This window comes from Schistocerca serialis, chromosome 5 (assembly GCF_023864345.2).
Source record: "Schistocerca serialis cubense isolate TAMUIC-IGC-003099 chromosome 5, iqSchSeri2.2, whole genome shotgun sequence".
In the NCBI taxonomy this organism is placed as follows: Eukaryota; Metazoa; Arthropoda; class Insecta; order Orthoptera; family Acrididae; genus Schistocerca; species Schistocerca serialis.
The window spans coordinates 521,962,419-521,987,983 of NC_064642.1; positions in this window are offsets into that span (position 1 = coordinate 521,962,419).

Sequence of the window (25,565 nt, forward strand, 5' to 3'; positions counted from 1 at the left end):
TTTTCCGTAACCCAAAATACAGACAATTTTTCTCAAACTTCCTTGGGAGTGCTTTCCACAACCCGCCTCGCAGCTGGAATGTGTTAAGCCAAGAGAGAAGAAGTTTCCCTGTTTGAACCAATGAACATTTCTGAACAATCTAACGGAAAACAAGAATTTCGAGAAGACGAGACTCAACATATTACCAGCGGGGCGCAGAAAGCCTCTGATCAATTACACAACAAAAAGAAAAACAAAAAGAAAAAGAAAGGAAAATAAAAAAAATAAAATAAAAATAAAAACAATAAAAATAAAAAAATTCAGAATAAGGAAGATTTTGTTTTGTTTATAAGGATAGCCCTAACCTTGAGTTCCCATATTTCCCCTGGTACATAGGTGGCTCTCTGGAGTAGGTTTAGTCAGGAGCCAACGCCTGAAGTGGACCAGATTTTTTTTGTTATAGGATGAAAAGTGGCGGTGTCACTTAGGGTTTTTTTAAGAAGAAAAAATTAAAAAAAAGAGGTTCTAGGCGCTTGATATACTATTTTCTATTATAAATTAAAAAAATAAAAAAAAACAGAAAAAAAGGAAATAAAAAATAAAAATAAAAAAGGGGTAGCATAGAAAAAGATAAAAAATAAAAAAATAAAAAAGGGGTTGCGTCTAAAAAAATGTGGTAACGTGCTGACCTGTGAAGAAGCGTCAGTTATGGTTCGCAGTTCCAGTCCCACTGCCGGCAACATTTTTATCCCTTCTGTAAAAAATAAGAAAAAGAAAAAAGATGGTAGAGCACCTAAGGGGGAACAATTAACAGAGGGATGGGAAACATCAAATATTTCCACCATAAATACATACTAAGGATGACAGGAAAAAAATGCACAAACTACAGAGGAGTAAGTGTAACAAATTCAGCATGGGAAAATTATACAGCGAGAATCGAATCACAGATTGTGGGCGAAGAAGAACAGAATGAGTTCTATGCCAAAAGATCATGCAAAGACAATTAGTTTTGCCTAAAATAGCTCATGGCAGAAAGGCAGACCAGGAATTTAGGGAGCTATATGGTCTCTATTGCTCTTAAGAAAGCCTATGATACTATTTCCCTCTGCAAACTGTGGACTGTAATGTTAGCAGTGGTACAATCTCTAGAATTAAAGTAGATGCAAATATATTTGCAGAGGTTCCACTAACCAAAAAGTTCGACAAGGAATTGAAATAGCACCTACATTTCCAGAATGGGATTTTCACTCTGCAGCGGAGTGTGCGCTGATACGAAAATTCCTGGCAGATTAAAACTGTGTGCCGGACCGAGACTCGAACTCGGGACCTTTGCCTTTCGCGGGCAAGTGCTCTACCAACTGAGCTACCCAAGCACGACTCACGCGCCGTCCTCACAGCTTTACTTCTGCCAGTACCTCGCCTCCTACCTTGCAAACTATACAGAAGCTCTCCTGCGAACCTTTGGAGGGTAGGAGGCGAGGTACTGCCAGAAGTAAAGCTGTGAGGACGGGACGTGAGCGGTGCTTGGGTAGCTCGGTTGGTAGAGCACTTGCCCGCGAAAGGTAAAGGTCCCGAGTTCGAGTCTCGGTCGGGCACACAGTTTTAATCTGCCAGGAAGTTTCAGAATTATTGCGTCTTCGTGAGACAGAAAAGATACTGAATTTTATTCTTCTTTGAGTAATTCCAATGAAGACCTACCAGTATTGTTCTACACATTGAACTGTGAATGATCTTAAAAGGTCAGACAAAACAGCGAAGGACCAAAGCTTCTGAAAATTCTTCTGAGTTGAAATTATTAAACGAACGATCTGACATTTAAATGCACTGTTATCCATTGTTAAACTCAAATCTGTATCTGCGAAGTTTACTAACCTGACGTGTACCAGTCCTGCATCCTGCATCAAAATTGTTTTCTCTGAAATTCTACAAGAAGACGCGTCGCGGTGGCGTAGATATTTTTTATTTGAATTTTGGTAATTATTTTCTTATTAATATTATAGAACCGCCATTTTGCCGTGGTTCAGCGTTCTTCAAGAAACAACACTATCAAGACGGCAGTAGCCGGCCGCGGTGGTCTAGCGGTTCTAGGCGCACAGTCCGGAGCCGCGCGACTGCTACGGTCGCAGGTTCGAATCCTGCCTCGGGCATGGATGTGTGTGATGTCCTTAGGTTAGTCAGGTTTAAGTAGTTCTACGTTCTGGGGGACTGATGACCACAGCAATTAAGTCCCATAGTGCTCAGAGCAATTTGAACCGTTCATTGTTGTATGGTGTGAAGAAACAGAATTTCGACGTCCAACTGAACAAAGAGAGCGTACAACTTTTAGCATTTCCTTGAGAAAATAATTACGAGGGTTGTTTTTTAAGTAAGGGCCGTTCGCGCGTTTAGTCCCGTAGTTCGTGCAGACGTCGCAACAAGCCACCGCGCCACTTGCCGGCATCCTTCCTGTTCACACTGATGCAAGTTGCAGCTCTGTAGCTGACGTGTACGCATCGCTTTGCTACTTTATAATGTTTACGATTATTGAAACGCCCGCCGCGTGTGAGATACGGTCAGAGATACGTTTTTTGACCACGAGAAGCCTATCAGCTGCAGAAATTCGTCGTCAGTTAACAGAAGTTTATGGCTTGAATGCAATGAGTGAAGGTACAGTGCGTCAATGCGTTAGAGAGTTTAAAAATGGCCGTCAAAACGTCCATGACGAAGAACGCTCAGGCCGGCCCTCTGTGATCACTGATGATTTGGTGGCTGCAGTCGAAACAAAGATTCGTGAGGACAGAAGATTCACAATTTCCACTCTTTCTTTGGAATTTCCACAAGTTTCAAGATCGGTTTTGTACAAAATTGTGTCTGAAAACCTAAACTTTAAGAAACTGTGTTCTCGGTGGGTACCCAGACTCCTCACAGAGGACCACAAAGGGAAGAGATTTGCCACTTCATTGGATTTTTTGATCCATTACGAGTAAGAAGGGGATGACATTTTGAGGCAAATTGTCACTGGAGATGAATCATGGGTATCCCATATCACTCCCGAAAGCAAGCGACACTCGATGGAATGGCGACACACAACCTCACCCGTCAAGGTCAAAGCCAAACAGACGCTGTCAAAGCGCAAGATTATGGCAACTGTGTTCTGGGACCGGCGCGGTGTTTTGCTAGTGGACTTTATGCCACGAGGAACGACAATCAGCTCAGATGCCTACTGCGCAACTCTAAAGACGCTCCGCAGAGCAATTCAAAACAAAAGGCGCGGCATGCTGACAAAAGGAGTTTTGCTCCTGCACGATAACGCTAGGCCTCACACCTCTCAATAGACTCGGGATTTGATTGATTCATTTGGCTGGGAAGTTTTGGACCATGCACCATACAGGCCCGACCTTGCTCCTAGCGATTTTCACCTTTTCCGGTACCTGAAACACCTTCTTGGCGGGCAGCGCTTCAATGACGACGATGAAGTGAAAGCGGCCGTGAACTCTTGGCTGTCGGAGCAGGCGGCCGAATTCTTTGAAGAGGGAATTAAAAACTTAGTTGTACGGTATGACAAGTCCTTAAATAAACAAGGCAACTATGTAGAAAAATAGGTAAAAGTGTGTAGAATCAGAAAATAAAAGTTTTTTTTACAAAAGTATTTGTATCTTTTTTTAAAAAATAAAAACGGCCCTTACTTAAAAAACAACCCTCGTACAATATTCCACAGCATATTTGAAACTCCTGGTTAAATCCGCAGGACAGAACAGTAGCTGGAATTGTGGAAAAGGGGCAAAAATTAGCGGCTGTCAGTTACACTCGAACACATATAACTTTATTTAGTTGCCCAAACATTACAGCGCAAATTTCCGAGCTTAACTATTGACTGAATATGTCACACAATGTTATGGCTCAAGGGCACAATCTGTTTAATTTTTAAAACAGCTGAAGGCCCATAATATAAAACACAACTACAATAAATTTTCAAAAGGCAGAAGGCCCAAAGCTTTATAAAAAAAAAAAATATTTTAAATGAGGCTGAAGGCCCAAACAATGCAAGACTTGACAGATAAAGAACTTTCAATTTTAAAATGGCTGAAGGCCCATTATTTAAAAATCCAACTAAAAGCATACGAATTCAGACCATCGGCTATGAGCCATTAAAATACACAATGAAACACCAGTAAGAGAAGGCAGTACAGCCAGCGGCGGTCAAAAGTTTCCGGGGGTCGGTCTGCACTTGAAATGTTAACGTACGCTTAGGGGAGACAGGTAGTCGGTCCAACTATATCCGATCCACCGGCAACCCAACCAAGAGACAGTCAACGGAGCCACCGACAAGACGACTTGCTTTCCACCTGACTAGCACACAAGGAACTCCAATGGTAAAACGTAAAAGGCGTAGCCGCCTACAACCAAGTATGCATAAGCTGTCACAACTACTCACACGTGTTGGACAGCGACAACATGGTGAGGAAAGGACACTGCCTGAATTTTACGTCAGCGGCCAGGGCAGGTAACTGGAACGCTAACAGCCACAAGGCAGAAAATTCCGCCGGTGCAGTTGGACTTCAAATAACCAAAATGCATATAAACTCCACCGGATGGTGGCCAAACGTTCGCCAACTCGAACACTCGCTGTTGCTCGCGGCAATACCCCAACAGCCAACCATGAAAACCAACGGCACAACGTGAACGGAACAGCTTCGGTAATTAAATCACCACTCAACTTTGTTGTCCTGGGTCGGTGAGCCACGAACCTCGTAGCAATCGGAGCAGTTCCCACACACTCCGACACTGCGTCCGCCACCGGGTCCGGTCCACTACGCTGCACAGAGATTTCTTGGCTGATCCACACCAACCGACCGACTGCCGCACACCGGCTAGCCGGAAACTATAAGCACCAGACTAAAGATAGTACAAGGTGCGAATATAGATACATACCGCTGCTGCCACAAGTAGAAAGAGGAAGAACCACGGCATAACTGCAATAACCGCGGGAAACCAAACACAGATTAACAGTCAAAGTTTAAACCAGCGGGTAAGCCAGGCCCAGCACGGCTCAATCTTAATTACATTAACAGTAATAGAATTCTGTCTCGCTGCTAGAATATGCGATCATGTACTATAATTACAAATGTGTAAACATTACCCCTTGTATCCATAAAATATGTCACACAATGTTATGAACATTCAACAAGATTGAAGTCGACAGTAGTTCTTAACAATAAGTGTTTCAACTTAGGACTTCGAAATTTTTGGAAGCAACGTTGATCTTTTTTATTTCGTGCAGACATCATATTGTATTTCTGTATAATGATAACATTAGTTGAGCTTCGTACGTTTATAAGCGGTCAATATTTGCAGTAGTCAACATTTTGTTATTATATTCGATGTGAATATCTTACTCAACACCGAACAGGTAACTGGCATCAGCAGAGCATTTCCGCTCACTTCTCCTTTGCATAACAGTTACTTCAAACATAACTAAGATACTTGTGTACATAACAATTTACAATTGAAAACAGTTTGCTCAGTAATCAACATTACAATAGACCTTCTGGGCTACGTTTATTTATACCTATGTATGTATATATTTGCATCTATTGTTTTGTAAAAGTGAACATGTGTGCGTGTGTGTGTGTGTGTGTGTGTGTGTGTGTGTGTTTCCCAGCTCATCTCAGTCTGGTAGAAGAGGAAAGCCAGCCATAAGACGATTTCAGGGATTTACTCGTGTAAGTCAGATCAGAAGCATCCTGTGTTAAGCTGAGTTTGGTCATGAAGACGTTGTGTGCTAAAGTATGAAGTAATTGTGACAGCATACTGAGTGCATCGGAGCGATGTAGGCAATATGGGACGAACCTATTTGGATTTGCTTACACTTTCCTGTTATAGTAAGAGGCATTGTGGTTTACGTCGCGAATTCACACTTCATTACATATTTTAAAAACTTTCGTAAGTAATCCAGTACCTGTAGTAGCAGTGATAGCCTGGGTTAATCGGAGGAGTCGGTGAAGTAAGTTAGCACCTTCTTAACAAATGTGGGGAAACTCTCAGGTTTATAACGTATATCTCATACTAGTATCACCCATTTCATTCTTTACCATATCCAGCTGTAAATGCTCTTCTTGTACAACGGTACATTAAAATTCCTCAGATACCTGTACAACTGTCCACCTTGGAGTACACGTATGTGTGGACGTCCATATGGAATCGGAAATTCAACATTTTGTCTGTTACTAGTTCGTCCACAATCATCACTAGAATGGGCGATAAAGATCCAGCTCTCATAAGGTCTAAGGCAAAATAAAGCTGAATAATATTTGCTTCACGTTACTACTCTCTGAAGGTACTTAACGTTGTACACTGCATTTTGCTTTTGCCCGCTAACTGAATCAACTAGACTAACTCAAGTCGAAATCACGCTTAATGGGTCACGGAATGAACACTTCATTCGAGTCACTTCTCATTACGTATCGAAAAAAGGTCGACGGAATAGGACAGTAACACGTAAATCTGAAAAATTATATGCAAGTAGGGAAAGGTTTTAATGTTAAGAAAATATTAGGAAAACTGCGATGCCTGCCTGCACCAAACTCTTCACTTCAGAATAGCGTATACAGCCAACTACCTCAGTTGTTTGTTGAATAGTGTTATTATCTCTGTCTTCGTCCACAGTGTTCACCTTCTACGGTTCCCCCTAGTACCATGGCTATTATTCCCTGATGTCATAACTCTTGTCGTATCACGTTGACCCTTCTTCTAGTCACTGTTTTGTACGTACTCCTCTTCTCACCGGTAATGCAGAGAATTTCCCTGTTTCTTGTGTTAGCTGATCACTGAATTTTCAGTATCTTTTTGGAACACAACAACTGAAATGCTTCGACTCTGTTCTTTTCGTTGTTCCCACAGTCCATCATTAACTTCGAATACTAGTTGTAATATAGACGCACATTTTCAGATATTTCCTCAAATTGTCTATGTTTGGTACTAGTGTAATAACCAACACATTGTTTTACTGTTTTTTCTTCACATGAAAACATTTGTATTCAGTTATTGATCCTTGAAGCACGGAAGCTACTAGAACCTTTTACATCCCATCGCTAATTGACTTTCGTTTATAATTTGTCTATCTCCATGTACGAAATTTCAGTCTTCGGTCCTCAGTCTGTCTGGAAAAGGCACTGCAAAGAGCAGGAAGCGATTCTCAAATGCCCTTCTTAATTACACAGTTATTATATGCCTAAGAGCTGCATATCAGTGTTGTACGACGCTCAGGAACGTGTTCATTAATTCTACAGAGATTGTATGCAATTTATTGGAAGATTAATTTAAGGTAAAAGTAACAACAGGCATATCTCATTTGTTCTTAGAAATCCGTACTTCACTCATATTGTGTTAGTGATACGTATTTCTTTTAAAGCGCTGTCTATTTTATACTGTGTGGCATATTATCCAACCAAGCGACAAGAAGAACTATAGTCTGATCCACGAACGATATGATTCGCCCAAGTCAGGCATTTCAGTTTTGCCAATTACAAGCGACAGCTGCGATACGCGCATACTCGTGCTTTGTGCTTCAAAACAGCGAGTATCCTACAAGTTATGTCCTCGCTTACTTTCATAGAATTTTTCTCTTACTATAACCGTCAGAAACGACGATTCGCAACAAATGGGATAAAAATACACTAAATAATTCGCTACAGTCACGTTTAACACTCACTCTGGCTGCGATATTAACACCAGAGAGGTCAAAAGAATACCGAACGCCCCCTGGCTGTCGGAGAATGCGTGACGTAGATGCACAGAAAAAGCCGAATCTTGAACACCATCGTTCGCGACTGCAACTATACTACGTAAAGGACACTGGTGAGAAACTTAATATTCACAAGCTGTGTGGACTGTTATGTGAGTAAATTAATCTTCGGAAATAGCACGGTCTCAAAAGTTTGATCATATATCGGTGGAATTAATTAGCTAGCAAATACGGAAAGTATTCCCAGTTAATAACCTTATTCATATGTTCATGAAATTTTATCTTATGTTCATGAAATTTTATTACTTGGTGATTCACTCATTTCTTTAATTTTATTTCGTGGACGCGTCACTTCTTCTAGCGAAGATGCCCTCTTTGCTTGCGGTGTTGTGTTTCTTATACAATCCTTACTTCGTCTGTCTTCCGTTATTGTGCCTCCTAGGAGTTCTTCACTTTCTAGGGGCCAAATTGACTGCATGTAGACTTAATTCAAGCAGAGGCCTGCAGCTATTGGCAGTAATGTCTGCTGGTAGCAAATGGCTGCTCACCTCGACTGCAAGAAGTCTTCTTCTCGTGGTTATCGGCTAGTGTCGACTCCATGAGTGTGCATATTGTGAGGAGCTGAACACTACTAAGACTGAGGGCGCAAGGTAGGTGGCATAAAGGTGAGCCAGGTTTGCTAGTGTTACCACAATGGCAGTACTCGGTTGTAGTTGTTGAGGCAACTATGACCTCATTCGCTCTAGTCTCCTGTTTGGACAGCTTTTCCAGAAGCACTGCCTCTACTGTAAAGTGTCACAACTTCAACTTTCAGAGACGTTGGCTGGTGTCAGTGTATTGACTAAGTGTTTTTGTGTAGTAAATACGCGCTCCTGCGCAGAGGCAGATAGTTACAGAGCTGGTAGTCGCTTCTTCCCTTATGACGTCGTCCCGCTGAATCGACGTCAGAAATGTTCACCACTGTGGGCTAGGCTGTGGTGCAAAAACTTCGTCTTCTACGTGGTCCTTGGGTTCGATAAAGTTTTTTTTATTAATATCATTTCTGCTACTACTCAATAGTATTCTGTTTCTTTGGTTTACTTCCTACCTATATTCTGTTATCATCAGAAAGTTTATTCAGTTTAACAGGTTCTGTAATTCATCCCCTCTTTCACTACGGATAATAACGTCATGAGCGAAACTTATGATTGATATAATTTCTGCTGGAATTTTAATCCGGTTCGTTAAGAGTTTTTTTTATTTTCCTCATTGCTTCTTCGATCTAAAGGTTGAACAGTAGGGGAGATAGACTGGATCCTTGCCTTAAGGGGGGTAGGACGTCAAAAGAGCCGCCTTGGAGTAGGTACCACAGGATATTTTAATTTCCACTGTCTATCCTGTTACAAATAAATTCATAAAACTTTTTCAGCATGACCAGGAAGGATTCAGGATTCACACACATAGCAGCGGAAGTTCAAAAACATAGCAAAATAATTTTTTTACATATAAAATTTCATAATTGTTTCACCTAACTATTGGCTGCATTTGTTGCTATCGGTACACTTTTCTTCGTAAGTAAGGTGTATGAAACTCTAGAATTTTCCAAATCTATTAAAAACTATAGTAAAAATTGAGATTATTAACTATAGAATTTGAGTTTCTTCTAAACATAACGTTTAAAATGTAAAGCTCATTCATCTTTTCATGAATTAAATAAATTCTAGATTTTCATACACCTGTAAGTACGGTTTATATGCTGTGCAAAATTCATCGAAGAATCTCTGTTACTTATGAAGAAAAGTGTATATAGTGTGTGAAAAAATGATGAAATTTCACATGTAAAAAAAAAGAATTATTTTGTTGTGGTTTTGAACTTCCACTGCTGTGAGTGTGAGTCCTGAATCCTTCCTGGTCATGCTGATAAGGTTTTATGAATTTATTTGTAAAAGTACAGACAGAGGAAATTAAAACGTACTGTGGTGCCTCTCCTGCTCCAAGTCGGCCCGTTTGACGTCCTACCCTCCTTAAGGCCCTTATTTGTCCGACTACTACATTCTTTGTCTTCTATCCTAATTGTTCCCTCTTCGTTCTTGTGCAAATTGTATATTAAGCGTCTTTTACCTATTTTATGAGAATTAAAAACATCTTTTATAAACAGAATAATACTCTGCAAAGAATTATTATGCTTAACCTATGAGCTAGTTTGAATCTACAGGTTTAAAACACCATGGACGTAATGAGACTCAGGTCAGTCACACATTACAATGTAATAAAATGTTAAAAAATGATGCAAGTATTAAATTTGTGTTATTATTATGGGTGCTGCAGTTACACAGACAATGAATAGTGTTCTGTAGTTTTACTTAAACAGCTGAAGTTTTCACAATTTTCAAATTTAGTTTTCTAATACCTTACATTGCCCTGGTAAGTAATATATTCTGTACTTCCATAAAATTTGTGGTTTTGTGTACAATAATTATAGGTAATATAGTTTTGAATGATTTTCTCTTTCATGATATCAGTTGTGATGTGCACGTTCAACATTTTCGAAGGAATGACGCTGAAAATTTACTTTAAACTTCTCTTGTTTCTTCAAAAGTCTAACAATGATTATTCGCTGCGTACATCAGTGAAGATAGGCATACATTTAATTTACTGTTCTTTTATTCACAAGCTCGGCAATGAACAGTGTTGCTGGACTCCGTCTACATGTCTGCAGCAGGCAAGAAGATTTACCCATGACGCACAACGCAGACGATTAGCGTCGGCTGCCGACGGCTTGTATACTTGGAGCTGGACTGCTCAAATAAGCGCCAAAGGCGTGAGGGAATTTTCACTAAAGGCTCCGCTTTGAGGGCAGACGCCGACCTCGCTGTGGGCAAACATAATTGAAGCCACTTTAACGGTAATTTCGCGAGATCACGACACGCGATGTGCAAGCCTCCACTCAACGCAACAGCTACGTGCAACAGCCTGGGCGCTCTTTCCCTGCCACCCGATGACCTTTTCTTCCAAGGCGGCTAACGCTGTATCTATTTGTGTACGTGGTTTTTTCTTCTTTTTAAATCTTCACCTGTGTTCCCGTACAATTCCGTTAGTATTTTTGTAACAAATTCTTTGAGAAAAAGTAATTTGAAGACCCCCAGTAAAGCTGTGATTCAGACAAACAATTCAGTTTTTTCTATTAATGAAGATTTTATATTTTATAAACTACCGTGTTTCTGGTGAGATAAGCCGTAATACATCTTCTTTGTATGTAAGCTTTTCCCAGCCCATAACGACCAGCACGCACCAGAGGACTGAAATACCGGGTGATCAAAAAGTCAGTATAAAATTGATAACTGAATAAATTACGGAATAATGTAAATTACGGAATAATGTAATTCTTTGCTATAAAATTGTTTGAGAATAACATTTGTAGAATATTAGCACCGAAAATTATTACCATGCAAGAAATACAATGTTGCTTGTGTGCGCAATGCACGTGGAGGTATACACGATTTTAAATGTCATTTTTAGTTCAGCACTTTAATTTACTTGTGCTGCGGCGCTGCTTGCTGTGCTCCATTTTGAAGAGAAAACCTTTATTGTACCGAGGTAAGTGAAAGAATAACTCAGGGTCATAGTCGTACGGTTACACTATACATACAGAACACTGTCATTACACAGTTAATTAGTGATTAGATCAGATGGCTTACATTCGGTTTGGAAGTTTTTTTCTTGTTATACAAAGTACATTTCAGTGAACAGTGTCATACATCCGTGTGTGAAACCTTTTTCGTGTTCTGAATTTTGTTTCGAAAGTTAGGTACGTAAATCAGCAACGGACTTTTGTTAAAATAATTTGTGTAATTTATTCAGACAAAATTTAGTACTTCAATTGATGTGTAATTTTTATTGGTTTTATTGTTGCGTACTTCTGAGATGTTGAAAACTGTCCAATGTGTCATTAGGCAACACACCGTTGGTCAATCGACTACACAAAACAGGTTTCGTGCACTCTGCACCGCACATATACAGAGATATAAAGCAGAAAGGTTTCACAGTTCACTAAACAGATTAACAGATGCTGTGTATCACAGATTACTGCGCGATGATTTACAGGCGATAATTAGAGAACATTGCCCATGCAGAAAGACAACGACTGTGGTTTATGTGTGACGAGGTAACACCCCATTTTCTACGGATCGTGCGGCAGTAGCAATGGTAACACCGATTCCCGTCAGATCACCGAAGTTAAGCGCTGTCTGGCTGGGCTAGCATTCGGATGGGTGACCATTCGGTCTGCCGAGCGCTGTTGGCAAGCAGGGTGCACTCAGCCCTTGTGAGGCAAACTAAGGAGCTACTTGATTGAGAAGTAGCGGTCCCGGTCTCGTAAACTGACATACGGCCGGGAGAGTGGTGTGCTAACCACATATCCCTACATATCGGCACCCAGTGATCGGTCGGTCGGTATCGTTGGGCCTTCCAAGGTTTGTTGGAACGGAGCATTTTTTTAGTGCAGCAGTACCTCACCGGAAAGTTTCTTAGAAACTGGTTGGTCGAGCAGGTCTGGTAGTTCGGCCTCTCTGTTCACCGGACCTGCATATGTTGTATTTCTGAATATGGAGACGTTTGAAGGCACATTGGCGTACACCCAACCTATCGACAATGTGCGGATGTCACTGGAGCGTGTGACAATGCCTGTGACGGAATCAGAATGGCGCCAGGAGTATCTGAAAGAGTGCATGGCTCACTGAGAAAGAGGGCTGAAGGATGTCAGGATGCTTGTAACCATATGCAGCACTGCCTACAGTGTCTAGCTGTACGTAACAGACAGATGGGTATAAGAGAACAGATTGACCCATATCTCAAAAAGTATTCGTGTACGGACGTACCATTACACGAACTTTTCTCCTATTACGAATACTACAAAGTGACACTTTTTTTTTAAGCACCCTACATTTACTGACAGTAAAAGCTATTATAAACTCTCCAGCTGGTGCACCTGACCCAATCGTTACTGATTTCAAATTCTGCGCTTCTTATGCAGATTTTTATTAATAGAAAATGCAAGTAGCTTCTTAATGGGGGTAGTTTAATAAAGCCATCACTGCATCGATTAGCTGCTCAGAGTGAGCCTGAGGGATTGATCATCACATAAATTAATTTCTCAAGATTGAAGCCCAGCAAAAGTATCACTACAAAAGAATGGCGCTCAACGGATGCTACCAACACGATTTAACACTAGAATTCGTATTTCATTCCTGCAACGCACACATTTTATGTTATTAGTTATTTACAACTGTCCCGCTCAAGTGCACATATTCAATTGACAGTGAATGAATTAATCCACAATTTTTTGGTCCCGCGCCTGTCGAGAGAGCCACAGGATTGACACCAAGAGAATCAACTCCCGAACGTGGGGCTCCCTTTAGCAGACCTAATAATACTGGGTGATCAAAAAGTCAGTATAAAATCGAAAACTGAATAAATAACGGAGGCCGGCCGGTGTGGCCGTGCAGTTCTAGGCGCTTCAGTTTGGAACCACATGACCGCTACGGTCGCAGGTTCGAATCCTGCCTCGGGCATGGATATGTGTGACGTCCTTAGGTTAGTTAGGTTTAAGTAGTTCTAAGTTCTAGGGGATGATGACCACAGATGTTAAGTCCCATAGTGTTCAGAGCCATTTGAACCATTTTTAAATCACGGAATAATGTAGATAGAGAGGTACAAATTGACACACATGCTTGGAATGTCATGGGGTTTTATTAGAACCAAAAAAATACAAAAGTTGAAAAAATGTCCGACAGATGGCGCTTCATCTGATCAGAATAGCAATAATTGGCATAACAAAGTAAGACAAAGCAAAGATGATGTTCTTTACAGGAAATGCTCAATATGCCCACCATCATTCCTCAACAATTGCTGTAGTGGAGGAATAATGTTGTGAACAGCACTGTAAAGCATGTCCGAAATTATGTTGAGGCATTGGCGTCGGATGTTGTCTTTCAGCATCCCTAGAGATGTCGGTCGATCACGATCCACTTGTGACTTCAGGTAACCCCAAAGCCAATAATCGCATGGACTGAGGTCTGGGGACCTGGGAGACCGAGCATGACGAAAGTGGCGGCTGAGCACACGATCATCACCACCAAACGACGCGCGCAAGAGATCTTTCACGCATCTAGCAATATGGGGTGGAGCGCCATCCTGCATAAACATCGTGCGTTGCAGCAGGTGTTTATCAGCCAGGCTGGGGATGATGCGATTCTGTAACATATCGGCGTACTTCTCACCCGTCATGGTAGCAGTTACAAAACCAGAATCACGCATTTCCTCGAAGAAAAAAGGCCCGATAACGGTAGATGAGGTAAATCCAACCCATACCGTGACTTTCTCGTCGTGCAGTGCAGTTTCCACGACAGTTCTAGGATTTTTGGTAGCCCAAATTCTGCAGTTGTGGGCGTTGACAGGCCCTCGGAGCATGAAATGAGCTTCGTCGGTCCACAACACGTTACTCAACCAATCGTCATCTTCCGCTGTCTTTTGAAACGCCCACACCGCAAATGCCCTCCGCTTCACTAAATCGCCAGGTAACAGTTCATGATGTCGATGGATTTTGTACAGATAGCATCGAAGGGTGCGCCTAAGTGCCAACCAAACAGTAGTGTAAGGAATGCAGGTGCGACGTGCGACTGCATGAACGCTGACTTCCACGTGCATAGACGAACCCGCTACAGTCTCCATTTCTTCATGAACTGTCTCAACAACATTACGCCTTGTGCTCGGTCGGCCACTACGGGGCCTACTGTCTAAACAACCCATGGCTTCGAACTTCGAAATCATTCTCGCCACAGCTGCATTTGTCAACAGACCTTTACCCGTTCGAATCCCCTTCCTATGGCGATAGGATCGTAACGCTGAACTAGCACATTCCCCATTCTGATAATACAGCCTCACTAAAAGCGCCTTTTCAGGTAACGTCAACATGCTGCGACTGCTGGCGCATCTGATTCTCTCTGTCCCTTTTTTTTCTTCTTTATTGTTAATTTCACACCTGATATAGGCAGGCCAGCAGCGGCATATTACGCCGCTCTTCGGCCACAGATAAAACTAAAGATACAAAAGAAGACAATCGTAGAACAGACAGGGTGGCTATACAGACATAGACATACAAAATTATAACACACGGAGCCGTTCACGGGCGCAGAGTCCAAGATAAGAATGTTCAGGCACGTGGACATGCACAGAGATGATAGATGGCACACGCGAGCGTTGGAGCACAAACGAATAAACACTGGAACACTTGAGCATGAACACGACGCCACACACAAACACTAGGCCAGGGCTTCACAACATACAACACAGCAAGGCGCGAGCACGGAGCAGCGCGAGCTCGCTACCCCCCCCCCCCCCCCCTACCGGACCAGAGCAGAGAGTGGGGAGAGTCACATGGGGCACACAACAGCTGCCGCCAGTCAATGTAAATCCGCAGCCACCTGCAGGGATATCACTCACGAATTATTACTGCGACAAATGAAACAAATAAAGGAGAATGTACACGTGCCACATAATTTTATTAGCTTAGTGTATGCCTCTACATTCGTATTAATTTGTGAACTGTTACACAATAAAAGGTGCCACTGAAGTGTGGGATTCTCGGTAAACTTGTACTTTTTGCCCTTTACAATTGCGTCTATGTTCGGAGGCGCAGCGTGCAGTTTAAATTTCTATCAGACAATGCGTTTCTCAGGCTCGTCTTGTTACATTTCATTGCAGAGAACAGTTGTTCACAAACATACGTGGAACCGAACATTGATATTATTGTTGCCGCCAGTTTCTGCAAACGAGGAAATCTATCCTGAGGGAAGTGTCTGTAGAATTCCAAAATGTTTTTCTTGTTCTGAAATTTGTCTCTGTATTCTCTGTCACACTGCAGGTCAATAATTGCTAGTTGCAGCTCAGGACGAATATCTTCAATATTCGCTGAATATGGAGAGGAGAACAGATCAAAATCACTGCCTAGTGCTGTCAGATATTGAAAGCGTTGATCAAATTCTTCCTTAAGGGCAACTAAACTATGTGAATAACGTTCACAGTCTTTGTGAACATCTTGCATGGATGATAATTTAGGAAAATGAGCTAAATTTCCCGTTCCCAGTTGACTCACCCAAAGTGTCAATTTCATTTTAAAAGCTCGTATTCGATCTATGAAATGAGTAATTAGCGGATCTTTATCTTGTACTGAAATGTTCAAAGCATTCAGATGGCTAGTTAAATCTGCTACAAATGCGAAATCACATTTACATGAAGGCTCTTTCAATTCAGGAACACACATGTTATTTATTTCCATGAACATATTTATCTCATCTAATAGGCAAAAAAAATCGATTTAATAATTCGCCACGACTAAGCCAGCGGACCTCGCTGCAATAAGGCAGGCTACCATAGTGGCTTTCTACATCCTCAAGAAAGCTTTTAAATTGCCTGTGTTGTAGCCCATACTTCCTTATATAATTGGTTGTACGAACAACAACACTCATTACATTTTTTAGAGTGATACTCTCTGCACATAAGTTTTCCTGGTGGATCACACAGTGAACGCCCCTTATTTCATTCGGTACGGTCAGTTTTTGCATTTTCTCCTTCAACAGCGCAACGAAACCTGATTTTTTCCCTGTCATCGCTGGTGCACCGTAGATACTGAAACTAAAGAATTCCATGACAATCCCATATTTTCAACACTTTCTTCAACACTACTTAAAATATCACCTCCGGTTGCAGTGTTCTTCATGGCTACCAAATCGAGGAGCTCCTCCCTCACCTGAAAATCTCTATTAACACCTCTAATAAATATGGCAAGCTGCGCTGTTCCACTGATATCAACACTTTCGTTCAGAGCTAGAGAATACGCCATAAAATCTTTACAGATATTTGCAAGCTGGCTCTGGACGTCGTCTGCCATGTCCTGTGTGCAACGTATAATGGTCATGTTAGATAATGGCACAATCCGAAACTGTTCAACTTGAGATGGACACAAATGTTCCGCTGCAGCTACCAAACATTATTTTATTAAATCGCCATCAGTGAAGGGGCGCAGGGATTTTGCTAAAAGCAAAGCAATTTTGTAACTCACTCTGAGAGCTGCCTCAGTTGATTTCCCTTCGTCGTCCTGATCTTCTTCGGATAGCTTCCTTTTAAGTTTAATAACTTCCTGTGCATGATCTGGTCCATCACATTTTCCACTTCCGTAGTCTTTCGCTTGGTACGACATATAATGTCGCTGCAAATTAAATTTCCTAAAGAATTCAGCGTTTTGTGACATACTAAACATTTTGCAACACCATCTTTTTCTTTAAACAGATACAATTCCTCCCAATGGGGGTTGAACTGCGAAATCATTGTTGGGGTTACACAACGGCGACTTGACATGACTCTTAACCAGCAAAGTGACTGTTAGAGCTGATCATAGTACTTTAAACGTTACACAGTCGGCGCGAATTCAATAGGCACGCTGCGGCCCTATTCAAACGTGCGCGCGCATTTCCCCTCCCTCCCTACTCCACGACCTGGCACCTGCTCGCGAGCACGTGCCTGAGCAGATGCGAGTACTCGCGCTCAAAATCGGCCAGTTGTTAAGCCCTGCACTAGGCGATGATCTCCGGTGCGCGAATGTCTACGTAACGTGTGCGAGTGCGGGGACCTGCCAAGAGGGGAAGAAGGGGGTGGGGGAGGGAGAGGGGAGAGCAAAGATGCCAATGGCAGAGGAGATGGTAGGAGAATGGAGATATGGGGATAGGGGAAGCCCGGGGAAGGAGTGGGCAGAAAGGGAGGAGGGAGGGAAGGGGGAGAGAAGGGAGAGAGGGTGCCCATAGGAACAAACACAGGAAGAGGGAGGGAGGATCAAAGTTCGTAGGAGGGGTAGATGGAGGGGAGGAGGGCATCATCAGGGAGGGGGAGCTGGCGGAAGCCACCTTTGGAGAGGGTATGGAGAGTGGAGAGATGGAGAGCAGGTGGGACGTGGAAATACAGGTGAGGCAGTGGACGGTGGAGGGAGAGGATGGGAGAGACCAGTCGGTGAGGAGCATCGAGTTTACGGGAGGTGTAGAGTATCGATATCCGGGAGGTGTAGAGTATCGATATCCGTCCAAGGAAAAGGAGGAGGTGGGGGGGATTCTCTCTCTCATTACAGGTCCTTTTATACACGATTGTCATGCGCAGTCACTGACGTTTTGCTGTCCAGCGCCATCTGTAGGACATCTTGTGAACTTTTTTTTTGGTTCTAATAAAACCCATGTCATTCCAAGCATGTGTGTCAATTTTTACCTTTCTATCTACATTATTCTGTGGTTTATTAAGTTTTCAAATTTATAGTGACTTTTTGATCACTAGGTGCATTCTGGTTCTTTGTGGTTTGAAGGGAAGAAAAAAGTGGACGGCAGAAGGTAAGGGGAGAGATCAGATGCACACCACACCGCACAAGTCCACAAACGACCGTGACGAGCAAAGGCGAGCGGTCACTCTTCCATGCGGTAAGCGAGTTCGGCGGACGGCGTTTTTTGCGGTTTGCGGCAGCTCTTAAGCAGCGGATTTCGAGAAGCTGCGCCGAGCATCCGCCGTGAAGAGGGACGGGACTTGTGCGGACAATGGCGCGCCGCGGGGCGTGGCTGCTCGGCGCTTATTCCAGAAGAGTCAGGCACTGGCGGCGAGAGCTGGAGCCGGCTGCAGCTGACTGGCGCGGGGCCGGAGGACGGCGGTCGGTCGCCGCGGCCGCGAGTAGCGCCTAGCTGTCTGCTACCACAGCCGACAAGCACCTGCTCGTTCGATCGACATAAAGAAATGTCAGAAGTTTGACGCACGAAAACTGTACCCAGTGAAATTTGCATACAACCAAAAATCTGTAAATTTGTACCCACCGTACTGGAAACAACCTGCTCACTACTTACAACCTACCTGAGACCCGAACCCCCCGCTCACGCGCTCCCTACTCCCGCATGGTGTTTTGCGCGGCCCTGTCTGAACCGCGTCGAAGCCACCATGGTTCAAAATGGCTCAAATGGCTCTGAGCACTATGGGACTTAACATCTGAGGTCATCAGTCCCCTAGAACTTAGAACTACTTAAACCTAACTAACCTAAAAACATCATACACGTGCATGCCCGAGGCAGGATTCGAACCTGCGACCGTAGCGGTCGCGCGGTTCCGTACTGAAGCGCCTAGAACGGCTCGGCCACATCGTCCAGCGAAGCCGCCATGCAAATGAACAATGTAAACACTCTGTTCCACACAGGAAGACTACACTGCAGTTCCCTCTCTAGATTGTCGCACAGATGACAAAATGGTAGATATCGAAATAGATGACAGAGGGCTAGAAAAACATTTAAAATCGCTCAAAAGAGGAAAGGCCGCTGGACCTAATGGGATACCAGTTAGATTTTACACAGAGTACGCGAAGGAACTTGTCCCCCTTCTTGCAGCGGTGTACCGTAGGTCTCTAGAAAGGCGTAGCGTTCCTAAAGATTGAAAAGGGCACAGGACATCCCTGTTTTCAAGAAGGGACGTTGAACATATGTGTAGAACTATAGACCTATATCTCTAACATCGATTACTTGTAGAATTTTGGAACACATTTTATGTTAGAGTATAATGACTTTTCTGGGGACTAGAAATCTACTCTGTAGGAATCAGCATGGGTTTCTAAAAAGACGATCGTTTGAAACACAGCTCGTGCTATTCGTCCACGAGACTCAGGGGGTTCCCAGGTAAATGCTGTGTTTCTTTACTTCCGCAAGGCGTTTGATACAGTTCCCCACAGTCGTTTAATAAACAGAGTAAGAGCATATGGACTATCAGACCAATTGTGTGACTGGATTGAACAGTTCCTAGATAACAGCACGCAGTATGTCATTCACAATGGAGAGAAGTCTTCCGAAGTAAGAGTGATTTCAGGTGTGCCTCAGGGGAGTGTCGTAGGACTGTTGCTATTCACAGTATAAATAAATGACCTTGTGGATAACATCGGAAGTTGACTGAGACTTTTTGCGGATAATGCTGCGGTATATCGAGAGGTTGTAACAATGGAAAATTGTACTGAAATGCAGGAGGATCTGCAACGAATTGACACGTGTTGCAGGGAATGGCAATTGAATCTCAAAGTAGACAAGTGTAATGTGCTCTGCTTTATCATTTAGCTACAATATAGCAGGTCAGCAACTGGAAGCAGTTAATTCCATAAATAATCTGGGTGTAGGCATTAGGAGTGATTTAAAATGGAATGGTCGTATAAAGTTGATCGTCGGTAAAGCAGATGCCAGGTTGAGATTAATTGGAAGACTCCTAAGGAAATGCAATCCGAAAACAAAGGAAGTAGGTTACAGTACACTTGTTCGCCCACTGCTTGAATATTGCTCACCAGTCTGGTATCTGTACCAGTTACGGTTGATAGGAGAGATAGAGAAGATCCAACGGAGAGCAGCGTGCTTCGATACAGGATCATTTAGTAATCGCGAAAGCGTTGCGGAGATGATAAATGAACTCCAGTGGAACACTCTGCAGGAGAGACGCTCAGTAGCTCGGTACGGACTTTTGTTGAAGTTTCGAGAACATACCTTCACCGAGGAGTCAAGCAGTATATTGCTGCCTCCTACGTATATCTCACGAAGAGACAATGAGGATAAAATCAGACATCAGAGCTCACACGGAGGCATACCGACAATGTTTCTTTCCACGAACAGTACGAGACTGGAATAGAAGGGAGTACCGATAGAGGTACTCAAAGTACCCTTCGCCACACACCGTCAAGCGGCTTGCGGAATATAGATGTAGATGTAGAATGTCTTCCTGCCGGCAGAAGAGCAATTGTCTTCATAACGTTCTTCGATATTCCCTCTCATAAACGCGTGTTGGACTGGATCTTCTTGTTTTCAACTTCGTACCCTACTTTTCCTTCTTGTGTCTCACATGCTCTGTGATCAATCAACAATAGGATCACAGAACATAAGCGACATTGCAGGTTCGCTCAAGCGGAGAATTCGGTCGTGGCAGAGAACGCGCTGTGTGAGACCGACCACGTGGTAAAATTCCCCGACAGGGAATTTCTGGCTGTAGAGAAGAGCTATCGTACCCGCTGGTTTAGAGGCGCTGTAGAAATAAACAAACACAGGGGTAGATTCAACAAGAAAGAAGAAAGCCTCAAGGTAAACGGTTCCTAGCTTCCTGTGCTGCAGCAAACGACCGTTGCGGGTAGCAAGAGGACAACCGCACCTGAAATAACCGAGGAGCAGCTCTTGGACGTAGCACATATAGTCTGCGGCCGTGAACCCGGCTCCAGCCCACCACCAGCAGTAGAGGATGAAACTTCGACAACGCCAGACACTCGTATTTCTCTACTGTTCCACTGTCTCACAGCGAGCGACAAGAACAAACACTTCTGTCCTTCCGTGCAAGCTATATTTTCTCTTATTTTATGGTGATGATTATTTCTCCCTATGTAGATCGGTGCGAACAAAATTGAGCCGTGCGTGGCTCGTGTTCGTGCCATATCTCATTTGACATCCTATTTTTACTGTACTACCACCTCGTTATGTTAATTTCAATTGCTGGTGTGACTGACTTGCCGCCTTGCCTGCCAGTGAGCGGCAGTAGCGGCGCTTATCGGTATAAGTCCTGTCGTATTATCTTTGCTGACTGCTAGACTTCCCGGTTGTCGTGTGTTCGAGTTAGTTCGGATCTGCCAGTGAGTTGGGAGGCGCTAGCAGTGAAGTTCGGACCTGGCAGTGTTCGATTTAGCCGGGGCGCGGCGGCAGTGAGGTCTGGACAGCCGTGACTCGCCCGACGGTTGCCGATTCATATCACTTGAGTGCGGACCACCTTGGTTGGTCGTCGGTCGGTCTTCTTGTGAAACTGTGTGTAGCTTGTGATGTCGACTGCTCAGTTATTTTAGTGCTGTCTCCGTGCTGATGTGTGGGAGTCAGTCGGTTGGCGTGGAGCAGCGAGGAAATATCCGCGGGACGTTGTTTGGCCGGGCCTGCTGGCGGTCTCTACGCAGTGTCGGAGTGTGTGGGGCTGTTTCCCTTGCTACGATGTCCGTGGCTCACCGACCCTGGACACGAAAGTTGAGTTTGGATTTAATTTACCAGCAAGTCAAGACTGTTCACATTGTGCTGTTTGGTTCTCGTTGTTGGCTGTTGGGATATTCCCGCGAGCAACAACGTGTGTGTTCGTGTTGGCAAACGTTTAGCCACCGTCCAGTGGAGTCTAACTGTATTTGGTTATTTGCTATTGAAGTGCACCAGCGGAATTTTCTGCCTCATGGCCGTTAACGTTCCAGTTACCTGCCCTGGCCGTTGACGTAAATTTAGGCAGTGTCCTTTCCTCACTGTGTTGTCGCTGTCCAGAACGGTGTGTAGTTCGACAGCTTAATGTATGCTTGGTTGTGGGCGTCCATGCCTTTTACGTTTGCATTGAACTCCCGGTTGTGTGCTGGTTGAGTGGAACGCAAGTTACCTTGTCGGTAGGTCTGTTGATTGTCTGTTGGTTGGGTTGTCATCGGATTGAGAATGGTTGGGCCGACTACCTGTCTCACCTAAGTGGACGTTAGTATTTCAAGTGCTGGCTGAGCCCCGAAACTTCTGATCGCCGTTAGCTGCACTGTCTTTTCTTATTTTCTTTTGTGTGTATTTGCATGACTCATAGCCGATGGTCTTGAATTAAAGTTGAATTGCTTTTAGTGGTGTTTTAAGTCATGAGCCTTCAGCCACTTTAAAATTAAGTTCCTTGCTTTTCAAGAGTTAGTTTGTTTGGGCCTTCAGCCTGATTTAAAATATTATTTAAAGATAAAACCTTGGGCTTTCTGCCTACTAAAAATGATTTTAGTTGTGTTTTAAGTCATGGGCTTTCAGCCGTTTTAAAATTAAAATTCCTTGCTTATCAAGTGTTAGATTGTTTGGGCCTTCAGCCTAATTTAAGATAAGGCTTTGTTATTTAAATTTATTTTACCTTAAGTTTTAAGTCATGGGGCCTACAGCCGGTTTTGGTCTTTCGAGCATCAGATTGTTTGGGGTCTTCAGCCTAATTGGAGATAAGGCCTTCTGCCTTGTGTTTTTTTAATTTGATTTTACCTTGAGTCTTAAATCATCGGCCTTCAGCCGTCTTTAAATTAAGGTTGTTGCTTTTCAAGTGTTAGATTTTTGGGCCTTCAGCCAAATTACAGAACTTACTTAACGTGAGGCCTTCTGCCTTATAATATTCTTTTTATCGTCTGAATTCTGAGTTAATGGCTTTTAGCCGGATTTTTTTAAGTGGTTGTGCCCTTAAGGTATAAGATAATGTGGCGTATTCAGCCGATAACTAAGTTCAAGAATTTGTACTTTAATGTTCGGTCAAATAAATGAAGTTGTATGTGTTCGAGTGTAACTGACAGCCGTTCATTTTGGCCCCTTTCCACAATTCCAACTACCTGTCCTGTCCTGCGGGTTTAGTAGGGCGTTTCAAAAATATTTTCGCAACTGGAGGACATAGTTGGAGATCGAAATTTCGTGACAAGGTCTCGTCGCAATGAAGAACGCCTTTGGTTTGACAATTTCCACTTCAAAGCGCGTACCAAATCCTTGATACTCTCTCCACAATTTCGCGATGATTCAGAAGGAGCTATCCTTCTTCGAACTTTTTCGATGTTCTTCATCAGTCCGATCTGGTAAGGATCCCATACCACATAGCAGTACTCTAGCAGAGGGCAGAAAAGTGTGGTGTAGGCAGTCGCTTTAGGTATGAGTCCATCTTTTAAGTGTTCTGCCAATAAAACGCAGTCTTTGGTTCACCTCCCCACAACATTATCTGTGTGATTGTTCCTACTAAAGTTGTTCTTAACTCTTATCCCTAGATTTTTCTTCAACTGACTGCCTTTATATTTGTGTGATCTATCGTGTAGCAGAAATTTAACCGATTCTTTTTAGTACTAATGTTGATGGCAACTTTTTTATTATTTAGGATCACAACTGCCACATGTCGCACCATACAGGTATTTTCTCTAAAACATTTTGTAATTGGTTTTGATATTCTGATCAGTTTACAAGACGGTAAATGACAGGATCATCTGCAAACGATATAAGAAGGCTACTCAGATTATCTCCGAACTAATTTACATGGATTAAAAACAGTAGATGCACTGTAACAGTTCTTGGGGAGCGCCAAATATTGTTTCCGTTTTACTGAATGTTTCTCTGTCAGTTACTACTAACGGTAACCTTTCTGACAAGAAATCACGGATCCAGTCGCACAAATGATACTCCAGAGGCACGCAATTTGATTAGAAGCCATTTATGAGGCCTGTATCTAAAGCCTCCGTGAACTCTAGAAATGTGGAATAAATTTGAGATCTTCTGTCGATAGCAATCATTACTTCCTGATTCCAGAATGAGATTTTCACTCTGCAGCGGAGTGTGCGCTGATATGAAACTTCCTGGCAGATTAAAACTGTGTGCCCGACCGAGACTCGAACTCGGGACCTTTGCCATTCGCGGGCAAGTGCTCTACCAACTGAGCTACCGAAGCACGACCCACGCCCGGTACCCACAGCTTTACTTCTGCCAGTATCTCGTCTCCTACCTTCCAAACTTTACAGAAGTTCTCCTGCGAACCTTGCAGAACTAGCACTCCTGAAAGAAAGGATATAGCGGAGACATGGCTTAGCCACAGCCTGGGGGATGTTTCCAGAATGAGATTTTCACTCTGCAGCGGAGAACTTCTGTAAAGTTTGGAATGTAGGAGACGGGATACTGGCAGAAGTAAAGCTGTGGGTACCGGGCGGGAGTCGTGCTTCGGTAGCTCAGTTGGTAGAGCACTTGCCCGCGAAAGGCAAAGGTCCCGAGTTCGAGTCTCGGTCGGGCACACAGTTTTAATCTGCCAGGAAGTTTCATTACTTCCTGATAGTAAAGAGCTAGTTGTGTTTAACAAGAACAATTGTTTTAAATCCGTGTTCACTATGTGTCAATAGATCATTTTCTTGGAAGTAATTCGCAATGTTGGAACACAGTATATGTTCCAAAACCCTACTGAAAAACTGACGTCAGTGGAACGGAACTGTAATTGGCGGCTAACTCATATTTCCTTTTGTTGATTATTGGCGTGACGTGTGCAAATTTTCAGTCTTTAGGTGCGGATATTTCGTCGAGCGAGCGTTTATATATGTTTGCTAAGTTTGGAGTATTACATCAGGATACTTCGAAAGAAATCTAATTGGTATACGATCTTGAGCGGAAGACTTGCATTTATTAAGTGATTAGAGTTGTTTCACTACACGAAGGTACCTACTTTTAAGCTACTCAAGGTGGCAGCAGATTTTGAGTTACATTCTGGAACATTTACTTTGTATTTTTTGGTGAAGGAATTTCGGAAAACCATATGTAGTAATAAGATTTTAGTGGTACTGCATCGGTAACATTACCACTCATATTCTGCCCTAATATGAAAAATCTTTATGCTTCTTTACCTAAAGAAAATTTTGTGCTTTTGTTACCTAAATTATGGTGTTACCTAAGTTGTGACGAATAATACGTTCTTTTAAAGTGTGTCTGTCTTAATACACAACTTTATCATAACACATCTTCTACCTTGCAATAACGATAATGATATGCAGAATTATCCAGGTGTACTTCTCATACGTAATTCTCTCGCCACTGCAAAGAGGAGTGATACAGATATTAGTGTATGTGATGTTGAGCAACAGAGTTTTAGCACCCGATGGAATCCCTATCAGATTCTTTACCACATTTCCCTCTGAGTGAGCCCCATTTTTACCGTAATCTACCACATATTCCTTGACCAAAAAACGGTGCTCACTGGTTGAAAGAAAACGAAGATAACACCCATTTACAAGAAGCGTATCAGAAGCGGAACATAAAAC